The following is a 19,509-nucleotide window of genomic DNA, read 5'->3' on the forward strand; positions in this document are numbered from 1 at the left end:
AGGTATTTTCATTTGAAGAACTTGGTATTACCTTCCCTCTCTCTTCTCCTTTCTCCCGCTTTCCCTTACCTTCCCTCCCTCCCTCCCTCCCTCCCTCCCTCCCTCCCTCCCTCCCTCCCTTCCTTCCTTCCTTCCTTCCTTCCTTCCTTCCTTCCTTCCTTCCTTCCTTCCTTCCTTCCTTCCTTCCTTCCTTCCTGCCTTCCTTCCTGTGCACTACTAGGGAGAGAACCTAGGGCCTTAAACACACTAGGCAAGCACTCTACTACTAAGCTATACTAACTATGCAATTAAACAAAACATTTAATATTTGAGAAAAGAATGCAAGCTAGAAATACTTCTTGTTGCTGATGCTATTTTTAGCTTTAGTAGACTTAGAAATGTGAAAGCCTTAATTATGTACTATAAAATGGATTTGTATCCTTAAAAATACCCCGGTACTGTCATCATGAAGTTACTGTCACTACTTCTGAATAAAATAAATAAGAAGAGAAGAGGAAGGGAAGGAAAGAGGAAGAAGGGAGAGGGGAGGGGAGAATAAGAGAAGGGAGAGGAGAAGAAAAGAAAAGTGAAAGAGAGAGAGAGAGAGAAAAGAAAGTGAAGCAAAGAGAGATAAAAAGAAGAGAGACAGACAGACAGGCAGGCAGACAGGCAGGCAGACAGGCGGACACACAGACAGACAGGTTTTCTTCCTGGCAGCCTAAACTGAAGAGTGCAATTTCCTGAGAGTCTTGTGGCCTCATGTTTCCTTTTCCTAATGTGCAAAGAAAAATTGCGTGAGGAAGAATAGACGTCCAGGCTGTATTTTAATAATTTTATTGTATGTTCTAGTTCTGAAATGGAAAGACATGGTGGCAGATCCTACTGTCAAGTTACTTGGATGACCTTTCAGCAAAGTAAGTGACAAGTGACACTTCTGTATATTTGCTGATGTAGAAACTAGGAACCAGTTCTCACAAGGCTGGGTAATGTAAACTATAAAATTGTCTATGTTGAAGAGTCATTACTATTTTATTTATTCTGAGAAATACACATGAAGAGCAGAGTTCTTACTTCTTCTTACTTTTGTTCATTTCTTATGTGATAAATATTTTTATGAGATAATATTTTAGGTTTTTAGGGAGTTTGAATAGTTAACTTCTAGTAAGTATGGGAAGATGTGATGCCTTTCCAGATTCCTCTGATGAGTGTGAACTGAGTCTTAATGTTTTCAAATGGTGACATTTTTCCAAGGATGGCAATGCATTCATTCAAAGTTCAAATGTGTTGCCTTGTCAATCTTGCATCTCATTTTAATGAATGCTATTTGGTATTATAGATTCTTCGGTGATCCCAGAGTATCTTTTCTCTGTTAAGGTTAATGTGGAATGAACTATTGTTTTTTTTTTATTTTAAAACTGTTGTGTATAAAGACTTGGTAGAAAAAAAAATCTCACAATGAAAAAGTAGAAAGAAATACGTCTTACCTGAAGTAAAATTTACTATGTCCTAGAGAGAAGCTCAGGCTCTTTTCTTGCTGTGGGATTGTATGGTCTGTGACCTGGGAAAGGAGTTTAGGAGGTGTTCATGAAGTCATTGTCTGTCTCCAAGAAGAGTTTTAAGAACTCACCTTTCTGTGTGCTCTAGGCTTATGATTTGTGGTCTCGGTGCTTTGGACAGTTCTTCCTTGGGCCAGAGCAGTTCACAAATGTTTTATTCTCAGGATTCCTTACATTAAAAAAAATTATTGAAGAGCACAAAGGACTTTGTTTTAGACATTTTGTTATAAATTATAAGAAATTTTGAACACATAAAACTAAATCTATTACATAGAAACTAAGGTGATTATTTTAATTATATTTAGTTGTACAAAGGGGTTTTAATGCAGCACAGAAACTGTTCTAGGTACCATCCATTTTATTTGTGAACAGTAAGTATATGTTCCAAACCAAAATGAAATTTCTCTAGCATTGTTACACAGTTTTGCAAATCTTTGTAATGTCTACATAGGGGAAAACTACTGGTTTTCCTGATCTCTTCTGATTTCAATGTTTGTTTGACTGAAGTATATGAAGAAAATCTGGTCTCACACAGATGTGTGACAATGAGAGATGGGTGTTTTTTTAATGCCCTCTTTTATATAATTGTGATGTTCTTCTTTGATATGATACTAAAGCTCGGAAATAGTAGACTATCCAAAGCTAGCTGTAGGATATGAGATCTGAAGCCATATCAATTAATGTTTTATATTATGTTACATTAAAATTTGTTGGTCTTTCTTTATACTAGGTCTTGTCCTACACTTTGAGTAGAATCTTTGGAACATGCAAATATAAGAATGTGTAACATCATGTATGGATTATTTTAAAACATTGATGTAGATCATCTAAATGTATAATAGCAAAATATCATATTCATTATTATGTATGTTTATATTAGGAAGCATTATAAAAATCACTAATACAGTTTTTCTAAAAATCTCAATTATGTTTTAAAGCACAAAATTAATTCTTGACAACAAATATTATAAATTCGTTTCCTTGAAATGAGGATTTAAGTTGCTGTAATTTAGTTAAAAGTATCTGCCAAATACTGGAATGTTAATAGCATAATATGCCCACCCAGAATTCTACCAAGCACCAATTATGTTCTATTTAAAAAGGGGTCATTTCTGTTCTCCATTCACTCACACAAGAGCTTTTCCGTGAGACACACACCCCACTTCAGTATACAGCAGAAGTCTTCTATGGAATGCCTCCATTTTATCACACAGATTGTTGAAAGGACTTGCACTTAGATAAATAATTTATTGACTTTAAAGTTAAATAATTTTTTAATTTTTATTTTTTATTGTGAAAATACTGTACAGAGGGGTTACAATTACATGGGCAAGATAATGAGTACATTTCTTATCAAGCATTGTAGCCTCCTCCTTTGTTTCCCCTTCCCATCCCTTCCCATACTCCCCATGCCCTCCCACCCAATCCTCACCGCTACCCCCCTCCCCCCCACCAAAGTTGTAAAGTTCATTTTTGACATAACGACTTGTACATCTCATTGTTGCAATGGGTCCACCTGTATTCCTATTTAAACAATTTGTTTTTCCTCTTCCCCTCCACAAATTATACTGACATCAAATACAGTGAAAAAAGGGTTATACTGTGGGGGAGGGACATACAAAGCAACAAAGAAATAATCTTATAAATGTGTTAGAAACAATCGCATGAAAGAAAAAAAAAACATTTGAATACTTATCTTAGGGTTCATTTCCCTAACTTTCTATGCCTCCATCAGAAAGAATGACATTACCCCATTTGTTAGGAAATGGAAAGACTTGGAAAAAATTATATTAAGTGAAGTAAGCCAGGCCCAAAGAAACATAGGTCCCATGGTTTCCCTTATTTGCAATATCTAGTAAAGTTAACTAATTTTAAATGTTCATCAAGGGTGTCCTTAAATGCAGATTCTGTGTGTGTGTGTGTGTGTGTGTGTGTGTGTGTGTGTGTGTGTTTATATGTGGTTTTCTTCTTTTGTGCTACACCTTAGTTTCACCATGATAACCTGTGCACCATCAGCATAACTGTCAAGGTAATGGAAAGGGAAGTAATGTCTTAGGTTCACTGTGAGAACTTTTCATGTATGGATTTCTCTGAGAGGATTTCTGGACTCCATTTTCTCACACTAGGGTTCTGGGGAGCACCTCCTAATAACTGCAGCTCATGACAATCCTTTAGGAAGTTGTTTGCTTGTCATTGCTTTTATGCTTTGCACATGGCAATCTTTTAGGAAGTTGTTTGCTTATTGCTTTTTTTTTTTTTTTTTTTACTTCTCATGGTTGAACCAAATTATCAGCCATCAGACATGCATGTCTTCTGAGTGAGTCCTTCAGCAGACATCTACACTGAAAGCTAAATGAAGATGGAGGAGAAAAATTTAAAAGAGCATGGATCCAAACCTTTAGTAACTTTGGTAATAATGTTGTGATCCGCTCACTGTGGCCGAATATTCCTCTAACATCTGCAATTTTCACACTGTACTTGCTGACAGATGGCAAAAACTGTTTTGATTTCCTCCCCCGACACCCACCCCACCCCAATATAACAGCAGAGCTGTAGCTCCTTCTTTACTCTTGCTCTTTGTCATCTCTGGTTGGCCTGACAGCACACCGATTTTTCACCTCCGTGTTCTATTCTGCACTTGACTATGTTTTCAATACCTACTTAGTATAAAAATAAAATGTGCGAGTCCCATCAAATAAACTAATTAAGGCTTAGAAAGTGTCAAAATCCAAAAGCCAGGAGGAACAGATTAGGCGTTGAGTGTAAGAGTCACATAGACCTGACAACTAATGTGTTGCCATGGCGATGGGAGAATCAATATCCCTCAACTGGGCAGATAGTTGACAGTAATTTTTGCTGGGTCAGAGAATTGGGAAGAGTGAGAACCACCTTCTGCTATGCAAAAAGAAAAAAATTACACTCTCCTTTTTAACCAGAAAACTTCCAAATGATTTGTAAAATACTCATAAAACCCAACCAAGCGCGTCCATAATCTTGAAGAAAGCCCTGACCTAGGTTAAAAAAAGAAAATGTTGAATGTTTTTTTTCCCCTATGACACATTAATTATTTTCTCTAAAATCAGAGTGTGAAGATGTGTGTTTCTATGCCTTCAGTGTTTTATAAATTGAGTACCTAATATATGGCTACCAGCTGGCATGTTTGCTTTCTTTCTCCTGTTTATGATTAACTACAAAAACAAAGAGTTTGTATATATGATCGTCAGTCCTTCTTGTCACATTTTGAAATTAGTATTTTCCTGGCTGTGGTACCCCATATGGTCTGGCATAACTACAAAAGAGACTGGATGAAGCCTTGCTTTATGCTTTGTAGGAAGTTTGTCATTTAGCGAAGAGACAGTGTCATTGTTAGTCTATTTTCTCAAGCCTGAGCTCAGGCACAACAAGCTCCTGGGGTGGTTGATATATAATAATATCTGATCCAACAGAACAAAAGATTTACTATCAAACCCATTTTAAAAAAATGATGCTCCATGCAGTGCATAATGGGATGGATGATAAATTTAAAATGGAGAACAAAAACTGTTATTCTCTCTCTTTTCAGGAATTCATATTCTGAGCATCTATACAGTCCTTCTTCTTTCATATTCTCTTTAAAATGACATTCTTAAGTAAAATTCCATATCTTTTTGGTAAGAGCTCTTGATAGCTTTCTTATTAAGTGCTATGGTAGGATTTTTATGGCAGAATTAAAGTATGGATGTGCAGTTTTAATACAAGGATATTAACAGAAATGTCATCCCTGACAAATTAGACACTGGGAAATCTGTCCTGTAAGCAAAACAAAAATCATCCTCATTTTTGCCTTTTCCTATAACTTATGAAAACAAACGTGATGATTTCAATGCCGATGGGTAAACTTTCCAGTGGAGAGGCAGGTGACAGCCATCAGTGGGGAACACGGAGAGGCAGATTTTTGTTTGTTTCAGACAAAGGATTTCTGGCCTGGGGCAGTCCAGCTGTAGCTGCTGTCAATATTGAGGCAATGAGACCATTTTTCTAACTAGATCAAAAAGAGGAAATTCAGACTGTGATCTTCTATATCAAAGAGCAAAGGGGCATGTGACGGAAAGGAGGGTGGGAGGCAGAGTCAGGAGGAAGCAAAAGAGGAAAATGGAAAGATTGGCTGTGAATTCTCCTGAAAATTTTCTGCTGGGTCAACCAATTGTAAATGAGCCCAAACTCTATCTGGATTTCTTTGCAAGCTTGATTTCTAAAGAAACGAGAAACTATGAGTTTCCTCCATAGAAGCAAGAGGAGATGATGGGACTCATGTTCTTTGAAAGAACCCCAAACAATGTATGACTGAATTCAAATCAGGCCTACAAAGAGCACTTGGCTTCTTATTTGCCAACCACTGAATACTTGAACAAAATGGTACTGGGGAAGTTACTTATTCAATAAACACTTAGCAGATATCTTTTCCATGACTGTACTGTTAGGAAGTAAACAATACCATAACTGAGTGTAGCGATGTATGCTTGCAATCCCAGCATTTAGGAGGCTGAGACAGATGAATTGAGTTCATAGCAAGCCTAGACTATACAGAAAATCTGAGGCCTGTTAAGGTTACATAATGAGACCCTGACTCAAACAAACAAAAACCACCACACCCCATAAAATTAGCAGACACTATCTCTAACCTTAGAAACGTCAGCCTATTCAGTCAAGAAGATACCTATTCTGGCATCTTGATATTTTGATTAAGCCAACACATCTTAAAATGTTTAAATCTGAGCAGGGCATCAGTGGCTCACACCTGTAACTCTAGTTACTCAAGAGACTGAGATCTGAGGATCATGGTTCAAAGCTAATCTGGGCAGAAATGTCCACGAAATTCTTATACCAATTAACTAACCATCAAAAAATAAAAAGTAGAGCTATAGCTTAAGTGGTAGAGCACCAGTCTTGAGTGAAAATACTAAAGGACAATACCTAGGTCCTGAATTCAAACTCTAGTACTACTGGCATCCTTCACCAAAAAAAAAGGTGTTAAGTTTTGTTGGTATACAGAAGTCATGAAAAAACATGAAATAGAAAAAATATTGTTTTATTTTATTAGAAACATAGCTCAAATCATCTGGCTTTATATCACATACCCTATTTTTGTGTTTGATGTGGAAGCTTTGACTGGTGTACAGGCTGTAAAGAAATTCACCAAGCATCATAATGGCAAGCAAGCAAGTAAAGGTTTACTCACTTTCCAAGAGAGGAGATGGTGGAATGGGGAATCGAGCAGATGAAGACCCAATGTAGTAATGGAGTGAACTTCATAGATAGCTTTAGTCCCATAGGATAATCAGAGTGAAGTTTTGGAATGGACAGCAGTCAGCCCCCCTGACAATATGGTGGCAGTTTGTTTGGATAACACCAGCAAGTTCATCGGGGTCAGTTTTATCGAGTCATCTCAAAGTTTTTGGGTACTGTGGTATCTCAGAAAAGAGCACAGGAGTTACTAGCTAAATCTGAAAAAGATAAGCAAGGTTAGATGGGAACCTGAAGAACATGGAATTTAGGTACAAAATGAAGTTATATAGGCTTATTTGTTGTTTTTACATTATATACTCAGGAAAAAATATCCCTAATGTTAAGAGTCAAAACAATGAGACTACATAGCCATGGTCCATATACCTGAGTTGGGAGAACTATTCCCATTCACAAATAGTTGTGCATCTTTCTGAGAACAGAGGGGATTGTACTAGAACCACACTATCCAATATGATAGCCAATGCCTACATGTAGCTATTTCAGTTTAAACTGAACGACAGTTTCAGTTTATAATTTAGTTCTTCATTCCTACTAACTACATTTCAGGTCCTTTGTAGCCATGTATGGCTGGTGGCTACCACACTGGACAAAACATAGTAGAGAACATGTCCTTTATTCCAGAGAGGTCTAGTGGAAAATGTTGTTCTAGAACAGATTCATTCATTCAGCCTGTCATTTCTGGATATCTATTATATGTTAGGAATTATCTTGGTGAAAATAACATGTAGTCCATGCCCTGGTGGGCATTTGTCCAGTGGGGAAAGATTGTAAAGAAGATAAGCAGAGGATATGATAACATGAATGAAGGAAAGAATGAGGGCAAGGTTCGGGGGGATATATAATAGTAGAGCAAAGCACTCTGAAAACCTGTTGAGAAAGGCCTGACATCTGAACTGATCTAATGTGTGCATGTAAGCCAGTGAAATAGAACTTGGAATACAAAGTTACACAAGTAGGCTGGGAATGTGGCTTGGTAGTAGAGTGCTTGCCTAGCATGCATGAAGCCCTGGGTTTGATTCCTCAGTACCACATGAACAGAAAAAGCCAGAAGTGGCTCTGTGGTTCAAATGGTAGAGACTAGCCTTGAGTACAGAGAGACTCAGGGACAGTACCCAGACCCTGAGTTCAAGCCCCAGGATTGGCAAAAAAAAAAAAAAACAAGAATTACACAAGCAAAGCCACTGAGGGTTGTTCATAGCTCCTCCTCATGCCCAGATCTCTGAGGGATGTGGAATGATGGAGACTGTAAGATTGGTACCCCTCCAACCCAGTCACCATGGGCATCCCCCACTAGGGGAGAGATTCCTTGTCTTACATCCTACAGGCACTCTTTGAAAATTCATATTATAACATTTTCTCCACTGTATTGACCTAATCCCCTGGCCTTTGAATGAAACTGGGAGATGCTCAAAATGGTCCAGGTAGCTTTTTATAATGGTAAAATTGCGGATCTCACACACGCTTAACTGATGGTGGTTCACAGTGACCAATGAAGCCTCTGTCTGTCCATGTCTCTTATTATCTTATTTTCTTTATCTTCTTCCCAACTGATGCCTCAAATGTCTTATGTAGGTGATATGTCTGTTCTGAGGCATCTCCTGTTCTGTAGAAGAACTTGGAGATCCCAGACTCTTGAATCAAGGAGTTTCCAAACTCACACACTGTCCTCCAAGTATCACTATACAGAACTCCTTCCCTTCTAGCCCACAAAGCTGGCCACAGCTGAACACTGGCACAGTGGCCTATGTTTAGGTATATGTTGGTCCCTAAACCCTGATCTAGCTCACGGAGAAGGGGCAACCATGCGCAGTTATACTAGCAATAAGATATCGAAAAACTTACCATCCCTCTCTCATAAAACAGTAATAGTAATCCGTGGGGATATGGCTTTGAGCAACTAAATCAATAAGAGAATTCCAAGAACTGGGACTGGGATAGCTGCTTCCTGAGTAAATTGTGTGGTGGTAAATTTAATGATGCATTAAACAGGTACATAAAATTGTCAATTCAAACAGGAAGGTCCTTTGGGGAAAGGCCCCCAGTTATCAGAAGTTACCTGCCAATGAAAGAAACTCATAGCCAAAGTTGTCTCAGCATTCTGTGAGGATTATTCTGGCTTATTTATTTTCATTTCATTTGAACCTAAGCTAAAGAGCTAAAAAAAAAATCTAAAAGAATGAAAAGAGAAAAGCAAGGGTTACCTTTGTAATTGATGGCTCCAACTGCCTTCTGTGTTATGTATCTCCAAAATACGTCCTTTGTATTGAAGTTGACTCTTTCATTTATATCAACTAGGGTTTTCAGTGGGAGAGTTAATCAAATATCACTGAAATGGCGTTCTGTGATCTTGAAAACAAATGTATTTAAGGAGATGATTCTTCACTCTTCTTTGAAGAGATTATAAAACTAACCACACAAATGGCTTTCTTGGTGCTTGTTTTGACAGTCATATGGGCAAGATGGGGGTCAGTCTGAAGAGGCTCTAGTAGTGTTTATGAGGTGGTCTGGCTTGATGGAGTCTTCAAGTAGGGTTGATAATCATACAACTTTCTAGGTGCTGGTGGCTCACACCTGTAATCTTAGCTACTCAGAAGACAAAAGATCAGAGAATCACAGTTCAAAGCCAGTCAGGGCAGGAAAGTTTATGAGACTCTTATCTCTACTAAACCACCAGAAAACCAGAAGTGGTGCTGTGGCTCAAAGTGGTAGCAGTAGCTTGAGAAAAAGAACTTAGGGACAGTGCTCAGGCCCTGAGTTCAAGCCCCTTGACTGACCAAAAAAAAAAAAAGAAAACGAAAAAGAAATCATAAACTTCTCCCAAGGCTTAATTAAAAGGACTCAAAAGAAAAGAGGTAAAGAAAACACAGAAGCTATGGATGGGTTTTGTTTGCCTAGTGGCTTTGTTGGGATGAACTAAAATGATGGAAAGAAAGACGAGGCAAAACAATTTGTGTGTGGATTTTGTTATTCTGTACAATAAATGCCTGTTCATTTGGGTGGATCTATATTCACATGTGTATGTGTCGTTGTGAGTGTGGACCACAGATTGTCACTGCGTCAGACAGGAGTGTGAATAATGAAGGAGTTCTTAGCTACATATACACTAAGGCTATTTGACCTCATGAAGAGAGGTCTGTCTTTATGAAATCAGTGGTTTTCCTTCTCTTTGATTTCTTTATTGGACTCTGTGTTATGTCAGTCTTTGTACATAGGAACTCCTGATAATACATATTACATTTGCTATATGCTCTTCCACATACATTTACTTGGTAGATATGCAAACATCTGATGGGATTAATTTCATGAAAGAGTGGTGCTTTTATTGTAGACAGACTGAAGATTTTTCTTATTAATAATGTAAAATTAAAACATTGGGTAAAATTAAATCCACTGTGAGTTAACTGGATGAAGTTGGGTTTATGCAGGTAATATTTTCCTTTTGATATAACTGAGTATTTACAGAAGACCTACTCTATAAGGTACTTTAATCTACCTCAAATAATTAATACTTTTTATGGATCTTATGGCTTTCCTTTTTGTGTATGTGTGTTGTTTAAACTCAGGATCTCATGATTACTGGCCACTTGAGTCATGTCATCCTCCTAATCCTTTGAGCATTTTTGTCTTACTTCATTTTAGTTATTTTTTTCACTGTTTTGACTAAAGTTGGTCTTAGGTCATGATCTTACTACCCACATGTCCCACCTACCTGGAATCATAGTTACATACTGCCACACTCTGCTTGTTGGTTGAGATGGAGTTTCAATTTTGTCTGGGCTGACCTTGAAATTGGATTCTTTGAGTTGGGCAGTGGTGGCTCATGACAATAATAATAGCTATTCAGAAAACTGAGATCTGAGGATTGTGGTTCAAAGTCATCCCTGGAAGAAAAGTCCATGAGATTCTTATGTTCAATTAACCATTAAAAAACTGGAAGTGGAGCTGTGGCTCAAGTGGTAGAGTGCTGAGCTTGAGGGGAAAAGCTAAGGGACAGTGGCCTGGCCCTGAGTTCAAATCCCAGGACTGACACCAAAAAAACAAACAAAATTGGATTCTCTAGATCTCCATCTCTTCAGTAGCTGGGATCATAGGCATGAATCACCATGCCTGGGCTTGCTATAATTTTTTATTTCAAAGTTTGTGCTTCTTCTTACACACTGTTCCAACCATCCTCAGTGATTTTTTTTTTCTTTTTGTCAATCATGAGGCTTGAACTCAGGGCCTAGGTGCTTCCCCTGAGCTCTTTTGCTCAAAGTTAGTGCCCTACCACTTTGAACCACATCATCACTTACGGTTTCCTGGTGGTTAATTGGAGATAAGAATTTCATGGACTTTCCTATCCAGGCTGGCTTCGAACTGCGATCCCCAGATCTCAGCCTCCTGAGTACCTAGGATCACAGGCGTGAGCCACTAGTGCCTGGTAGAAGTTTTACTTTACTTGCTTTATTTACTAAATTCACCAAATAACATAATATTAACTTGACCTATGGCAAGTGACCCAGATTAGCTATGATATCTATAATCTATTTGGTCTCTTCAAGAAAAACAAATCCTTATTGACTTTTTATGAGTAGGGCTGGCCTTCATGAAACCAACAGGAAATTAAATCTACTTAGAGAAATGATGGAAAATGTATATGATGCGATAAATTGTGTTCTCAAAGAATTCTTATATGGAAGTACTGAGCCTCAGTAGCTCAGAATGTACCTTTTTGGAAGTTTTGTCATTATAGATAAAATTAGTTGAATTGAGGTTATACTGGTTATAGCCCAATCCAATATGATTGGTATCTTCCTAAAAAGATATTTACTACCTTGTACCTAGAGGAAATGCAATATAAAGATGACAGTAGAGATGAGGACAATGTTTTGATGAGTGATGAATGATGAATGAATTGAATGAATACATTGCAGTATTTGATCAGAAGCTAGGCAAGAGGCATGGATCTGATTCTCATACTTCAGAAGAAACTGTTTCTACCAGTACTTGGATCTGTAGTTTTTAAGAATTCATACTGTGAAGTTTGGAGTTGTGTTTTCCAGAACTGTAAGACCATAAATTTCTGATGTTTGAACCACCAGGTTGTAGTACTATGTTAATGGTAGCCCTAGCAAGCTAAATAGACTATAGATGAGAACACATGGAGCTATTGAGTCACATTGGCATCTCACACTTTCTTTTGATGGTAATATGTTACTAGGCTAGAAAATGAATACTTACTAAGAAACCAAGGACTGGCAGTATTTGACGATTTACCAACATTGCCATAAAGAAGCAGAGTTATTAAAGGATCTGCAATCACCAGATAATTCGCTCTTGACATTGATAGATGGAGCTTGTTTTTTCCTCTCTGCCAAAGCTGCTGACTGGATAAATGTTTTATTCATGAAGCCCAGGGCAGGCGAGAATGCCAAAGGTTTAAGAATATTTTAAGACATTCTTTGAGATGTCAGGCATGTTATCAGGATGTGTGGAGCCAGGAAGCTAAGGCATTCCCTCAACACAGCTGGACAGTAGACTCAGTGCAAAGACAAATCAGTGGCCTTGGTTTTGGAAGCCACTCCCATTTCCTTTAATCACCTTTTACTTGAATCCATCGTCACAGCTCTGTGTATGGTATGAGGACCTGGTCTTACAAAGATTCCAAACTATTCTAATTTGGAGGATAGTCATGGTTCTTGAAATTTTATGTGAATAGAAGAGTCTGACTCTTTGATGAAAGCAGGTATCTTTGGCTCTAGTCTCAGGAGACTCATTAGCTACACATTGTAGTCACCTATTAAAGAAATGGTATTTCAAATTATTTCATACAATAGATTATTTTCTACTGCAAGAAAAGAGGACAGTTAAACTGACACCAAACGTGACTCTCATTTCTCTACATTAAAAGCAAGCTCTTTTATGTCAAAATGGGTTCAGGCAGCCATGTTGATTGAATTTCTAGGTATATGTAATGAATTATAATAAAAATGTCTCTTGCTCTTTAGCACTCTTTTGTGGCCAGAAGAATTTAATCTTTCAGAATATCTACTAATAAACTCCACAGATTACTGGAATACACAACAGAATGAAGAATAAATTATGGACAGTAGTGGTTTAAATCTAAGCCCTTTCTTATTGCCAATGTAACATGCACCCAGTTGAAATAGATCTTTCCAAATTGTATAAATGATTGGAAATCTACCAGGTTAGAATGAAAAGTTAAATTTTGAACTCAATAGATACAAAAGAAAAAGAAACAACACTTGACAAATGCTAGGTATCCATTGCCTTTTAACTTTCTAAGAACTTCTGTGCCAAAGACCCTAAGATTTTTCCCTTGAGCCCTAGGTAGGAAAATAAAATAGGAGCCACTCACTGACAGGGACAGCCACACTGAGACATGCTGTCACAATGCATCACAATATGCCACTATTTCCTACCCTTTCTCTCCGTCAAAGCTATTGATTATTTTCAATAAAGCAAGCCCATGACAGTTGCCAGAACTGTAGAAGTCAGCCTGAGAACTAGGTGATACCTGTCACTCTCCTCTAAACAGACAAGTGAAGAGGAAATTTACTGACTGCATCAGGCAGTCAGGTATTTTTTTTTTGAAACATACTTGAATAGGGTCTCATAAAAGGTGAAAATGAAAAGAGAAAAATGAAAAATCTATCTAGACCTTAAGACCCTTTGAGGCTATTGAATTTTTTTCAGGGAACTGCATATTTTAATTCTCATGAAACACAGTAAGTAAGCGCTAAATTTGCAAAACTTTTATTCTACACATATATGTATATATACATATCTATCTATCTATCTATCTATCTATCTATCTATATTTCTAATGATATTGAGCTTTGAACTCAGGGCCTCATACTTGGTAGGCAGGCTGTGTTTTTGCCCTGGTATTGGCCTTAGACTGTAAGCCATAGGTGTTCACCCCCACCATCCCTGACTTGCTTGTCCAGATGGTGTCTCATAAACATTTGGCCTGGGATAACTTTAAACAATTCTCCTGATCGCTGCCTCTTGAGTACCTTGGATTTCAGACATGAGCCACCACGGCTGGAAACTTTTGTATTTCTTTGTTGTGAAGGGGTTTCTTGAGTGCCATGGACTTTTCAAGTCATTAGTGAATGCACAGCTCCTTATAAGTGTGATGGCCAGTCATGGTTGGTTGTGGGAGTTGCTGGATGTGTATATTGTATAGGAGCAGTTGTGTTTTATAACCTTAAACTCTACACCTGCTGGTACCCCAGGAAATGTGTGCAATGCAAAGTTACTTACAAAGGCCATCAACAATGATATGGAGGAAATCTTGATAGTTATGTTAGCAGCATTTCCAGAAGCAACCCCTGTATGGTCCAGAATCCAAAAGCAGTTAGGGGGCACAAGGGCACAGCTGAGATTCAGGCAAGTTTGTTCTTACCACAGTGTCCTGTGGAATGATAAAAAGTCTTATTCAGAATGTAATTGTTCTGGCCTACACTGAGATGTTTCGTAAGTTCCCCTATATCCTATCAATAAATTCTTATTCTACTTCATCAACCAGTGTCTCTTCTATTTTGCTCTTTTTTTTTCCAGCTGATACCATGAAACCTGATTAAAGAGAAATTTTGACTTCATTTTCATGTAAAAACATCAGACAGTTCAAAGCAAGCTCAGGTTGGAGCAAAGCTGTTCATAGAACCCAGTATCTGACTTTTTAGGCAACCTTAGTTGTTTTTTTTTTTTCAATGTCAAGTTGTATGGCCTACACATGATCAGCCCATAGTGAAAAAAACAAATAGAACTTATTCACTATAATGTAGAATTTATATATGTGTGTATATTTGTATAATTGTATATATATATATATATATATGTGTGTTTATATACTGAACATATATATATGTATAAATGTGCATGCATATATATACCTATATACCTATAAATACAGATATGTATATAAAATAGTGACAAAAGCAGCTAACACTTGACAGATTATGTTGTTCAATGCACTGGATTTAAAATTTTCTCAGATGTTTAAAAAATCAAATCATCCCAATAATCCTAGGCACAAAATAGTTTTGTTATTATCCTCCTACTTATGTAGCAACTAAAGCATGATGGGGTTCTATAACTTTCTAAACACACAGATTAGATAAAATAAGCATTTGTATCAAAGAACCTTCTTTCTACTATGACCTTGGGTACAGATAATTGTTATATATCATTTTATGTGTGAGATAATTCTGGTGTTTAGACTCAAGGCTTCACATTTGCTTGCCTGGCACTTTTATCACTTGTACCATGCTTCTATCACTTCTTCATACTGATTATTTTGGAGATGGAATCTAGTAAACTTTTTATCTAGGTTGATTTCAAACTGTGAACTTCTAGTTCTCAGCCTCCTGAGTAGCTAGGATTACAGGCATGAGCTATGAACACAGTAGAATTGTTCTAATTTTGACTTTTACAAAGCCATACAGTTTCAAAATAGTACTCTTTATACCTTAAGAAATAAGCCAATTATTGTACAGATCCTATATAAGACATTCTGAGCAATAGGTCATACCTTCCTAAGTTTAAAACATGAGTCTGATTGGAAACTTGGGCTTGTTTTTATGATACAAACAAAAGTGCATAATCTTTGAAAAGCTGTGTAGGGAGGGGTTGAGGAAACAGGTGATATGGTTTATGCTTTTTAAATACTGCATTCTACAAATTATATTAACTGTCACCACTGAAAATCAAATCTGTAGCCCACTGGAGCCGTTCTTCAGATGGTATGATTTTCTGAAATCAGCACATTAGTTGCAAGAAAGAAATGTCACCAGAGATATTTTTCTGGGATTCTGCTTAAGTCTACCTTATAGATCACAATTTCTGTGGCTCAGCAAACACTTCTGCCATTAGCCACATGCACAAGCAGCTGTATTTTCCAGAGACATTTTTAATTCATAAATTAGTCTCCTTGCAATTCATAGTAATAAGCCCTGCTTAAGCGTACAATTCAAAACTCTTCAGAAGAAAGATGTAAAAGATTAGAAGTGCTTAAATCAGTAATAAGTATATAGAAACATATTGGTTGGCATGCTCTGATGAGTATTTTCAAAGAATCTCCTACTGTTTGGTTAAGACAAGTGCTGTTTGGTGTACTTAGAAAAAATTGTATAAGGGTAAAACAAGGCACCCTTGAAGATTTTCTATCCTGAAGCTAAGCAAATCTTTTCTCTAATTCCCCTTAAAAATACAACTCTATTACAAAAATATCAATAATTATTTCCCAAGGAAAGACAAAGAACAAAGTAATAAAAACTTATTTCTGAATTTTATGATATAAATGTATTGCAATGTATAATCATACATAATATATACAAGGAAATACATATTGTGGATAAAACCAATCATCTACTCACTTCACATGTACAAATACATATACATATTCCATAAAATATTTATAAAGTTAAAAATGGGCACAATTGCAGTCGATTATAACTGTCTTATATTCTTGCTTGTTGCTTTTGTTCTCGCTGCAATGGCTTCTGCTTTCTCTTTGATCGCATTACACCATTAAATCTTGTGATAATTTGGAAAATGTATTGCTCCCAGCTGCTGCTACAGATGCGAACTAAGAAGATCTAAACTGGTACGAAAAGCTCTATCAAACGGGCTCTGTTAATAAGAATTCCCTATTCTGCACTCACATTTGCATGTTGTTGTTTCAAATTGAGCAAAAACCAATTCCTAGAAGGCCAATAGAATGAGGCCATAATACATGATCATCACAACTACCCAAATGCCAGAGTTGCGATGTGTTAACTAGGCCTGACTGATTCTCCAATGAAGGCTATTTACTTCAGTCTTGCTTCAGTCTCTAGTCTTTATTAGTCCTTCCGTTACTGTGCTATGAAAATTAAAAGAAAATACTTTTCTGTGTTCCTTTTACCGCAGAAAGAGAGTAAAGAAAATGATGGCCAATAAAGTCATACATGAAAGAAGCATGTTCACATGAGTGGAAAACAACAACCACAGCAAAGCTCTACATGACATAACCTGATGGAATTTACTATTCCAGAAGTGGTTTGAAAGTTTTTGGTGCTGAAGTTCTGCAAAATAATTGGAATACTTTGGAGATCAGTCTACAGAATAAGTTACTGAGTCACTTTGAACTGTTTAGGAGACTCTTTACTGTAGAGGCAGACTACTCTACCCATCAGAAAATGAATCATTTGATATGTAGGACTTGATCTTCTTTCCTTTGTTCATGAAATATTTATTGAATGCCTAGTGTATGCCAGGCTTTGTGTGACAAATGAGACAGCCACTCTCCCTGGCTGAATAAAGCTTAAGTTTGGTGAGTGAGCCTGATTCTGACACTATGGGCTGCATTTAATGGCCAGGTATTTAGGGGATCTAGCTTCAAGGGCTTAAGAAGGTTTCCAGGAAAAAGGAATTGAGCTGGAGTTTAAGAGAATAAAGAAGGCTGGGCCAGGTTAGGGGGGAATAGGGTATTCTATACCAAGACAAGTGCTCAGAGATGAGAGACCCCAGAAGTCCCATGTAACTATAGCTGATCTAGAAATAATAACTAACAAGGCATACATTATAGTCAAGTGGTAACTATAAAATACCTTGAGTCTAGGTTGAAAAACAAAGACCTTTGCTGACAAATAAAACAATTATTTAAAACTGAAATGAAACCAAGCAATGAGGCTGGAGCTAAAGATGAAAGGTATGGCAATGATCAAGATGCATCGAACTCACAAACTGGCATGTTGAATTGAAACCGCTTTGTACAACTACTTAAAGATAGTTTTTTTTTTAAAGCAACAAAAAAGTTAATAAAATTTGTTAATTGTTACAAAACCAAAAAATAGTTTGGATAAAGCATGACCTCTATTAATACCCTTTCAGATGTTTGTTTTTATAAAAATTCACTTATTATTGCAGATCTGTGCAAGAAAAATACCTTTATATTGGCCTATGCATAAAGAATCAAAGTTCAAATTTTGGGGTAAATATAACTATTAAGTAAGTATAACTATTAAACAAATAACATAGGACTGTAATGCTAATTTTATTGTTCTACTAAGATGATTGGATATGAATTAAATGGTCAGTATCAGCTTTAAAAAAAAGTCCCAGTAAGGAGCAGCCTACATGCTAACAACTGGAAACTTGAACTAACACGGGCCAGCTGCATATCATGGAGATGGATTTACTGCATTGAGCAGAGAAAGGCCAGCAGTGACAGACAATATTCCAGAAAATGGTTGAGTGTTTTGAAATTGTATTCATTCAGGAGCCTCAACAGGCTGACATGGCTGATGATGATGAACAAGGAAAAGTATATTATTTTGAGGATGGATGGGTAGAGCATGGGTAAAATACGGGCTTCCTCTGGAAGGAAATCAGGCAGTTTTTCTGGTGAGTTTCTGTCACTTCTCTGAGAGTTTCAGTTCCACATCAGTTTGGGAAGGGAGGTGGTCATGGTTCAATAGTCTTCATTATGTCTTGACATTCATCATTGCCTCTTAGTTTTAGAAGGGTAAGACCTTTTTAAATATTAAATGAAATATTTTGATGACACAAAGTGTACATGGGTAATTGCACAGCAAACATGTATGTACCATTTGCACAGTTTTAAAAAATCGAATATGATTCCTACAAGTAATTTTTATACACATCATCTCCAATCCTGTCCTCTTTCTTTGCAGAGTGAAAGGTTATAAATGTGATGGTTTCCATTTCTGCATATTCATTGTAAAAGTAATTTTAGTATATATGTATCTGACTTTGAGGACTATGTAGACTTGGTGCTGAGGGTTGTCAAACTATTTTCTTAGGCTTAATATTATCTTCAATATTTGGATGTTTTCATGAGGATAAAATCATATTGGTGATTTATGGTAGATCTATTTTTTTTCTCCCTAGTTCTTTTGCCTTTGACTTAATTTTTTGTGCCTTACCACACTGGTCTGAATCTATTGAATGGATGCACTGACAGTTGATTGTTCCTAACTTTAAAAGTGTTCTAATGTTTTACCATTAAATTGAGGTTTTACTCTGGTGTTTCTATTTTCAGGTGCAGGAAGGTCATTTTTTTTCTTACTTCACTGTAAGTATATAAACATTTAGAGAAGTAACAGGTGTTACTTGTATCAGCTTCTTTTCCTACATTGAGATGATCGCATGGATTTTACTGAAACAATTCTTTGAAGACCAATGGTCTGTTGGAGTAAAATCTGAACTTGAAAAACACAAAAATCAATACTGTGTATTTGCCAGGGACATAGATAGATGTAGAGGCATTTTTTAAAAAGGACTGTAAGCGTATACAAAAAAATGATTGTAGGTGGTACGTTGGAGAAAGGGAGAGAAAGAAATGGAAGGGAAGTAGATGAAGACAGGAGTGTGATGGCAGAAGAGCATCCAGCCTAATCTGGAATCTTCCAAATTCCTTTGGAAGGGAAATCTATTCACATTTAATTACCTTTAATAGTTGCTTTTAGTAATGTAGAAAAAGGAAAAGCATATGTATCAACTTTTGAAGGTAAACTTTGAGTTAGAGAAATATGGATGAAGGCTATTCTTCGTACTTTTGGTATGATTTTTGTAATTTCTGAAACAAAATCTCATAAAGCATTTCTCATCTTGGTTATTGATGACATACAATTTAAATTGCTCATGATCAAATTTGCTCTCAAAGCTTTTAACTCTG

General features: G+C 36.8%; 1 long non-coding RNA gene across 1 annotated transcript in view; it reads left to right on the forward strand.

Moving 5' to 3' along the window:
* Window positions 1-826: 826 nt before the first annotated feature.
* Window positions 827-19,509, forward strand: part of LOC138824715 (uncharacterized) — a 142,804-nt gene continuing 124,121 nt past the window's right edge. The window contains exon 1 of the long non-coding RNA XR_011371155.1: window positions 827-893. This is a non-coding gene — a long non-coding RNA (uncharacterized lncRNA). The remainder of the gene's footprint in view (window positions 894-19,509) is intronic.

Source organism: Dipodomys merriami, unplaced genomic scaffold (genome assembly GCF_024711535.1).
Source record: "Dipodomys merriami isolate MVZ:Mamm:240054 unplaced genomic scaffold, mDipMer1.0.p SCAF_13, whole genome shotgun sequence".
NCBI lineage: Eukaryota > Metazoa > Chordata > Mammalia > Rodentia > Heteromyidae > Dipodomys > Dipodomys merriami.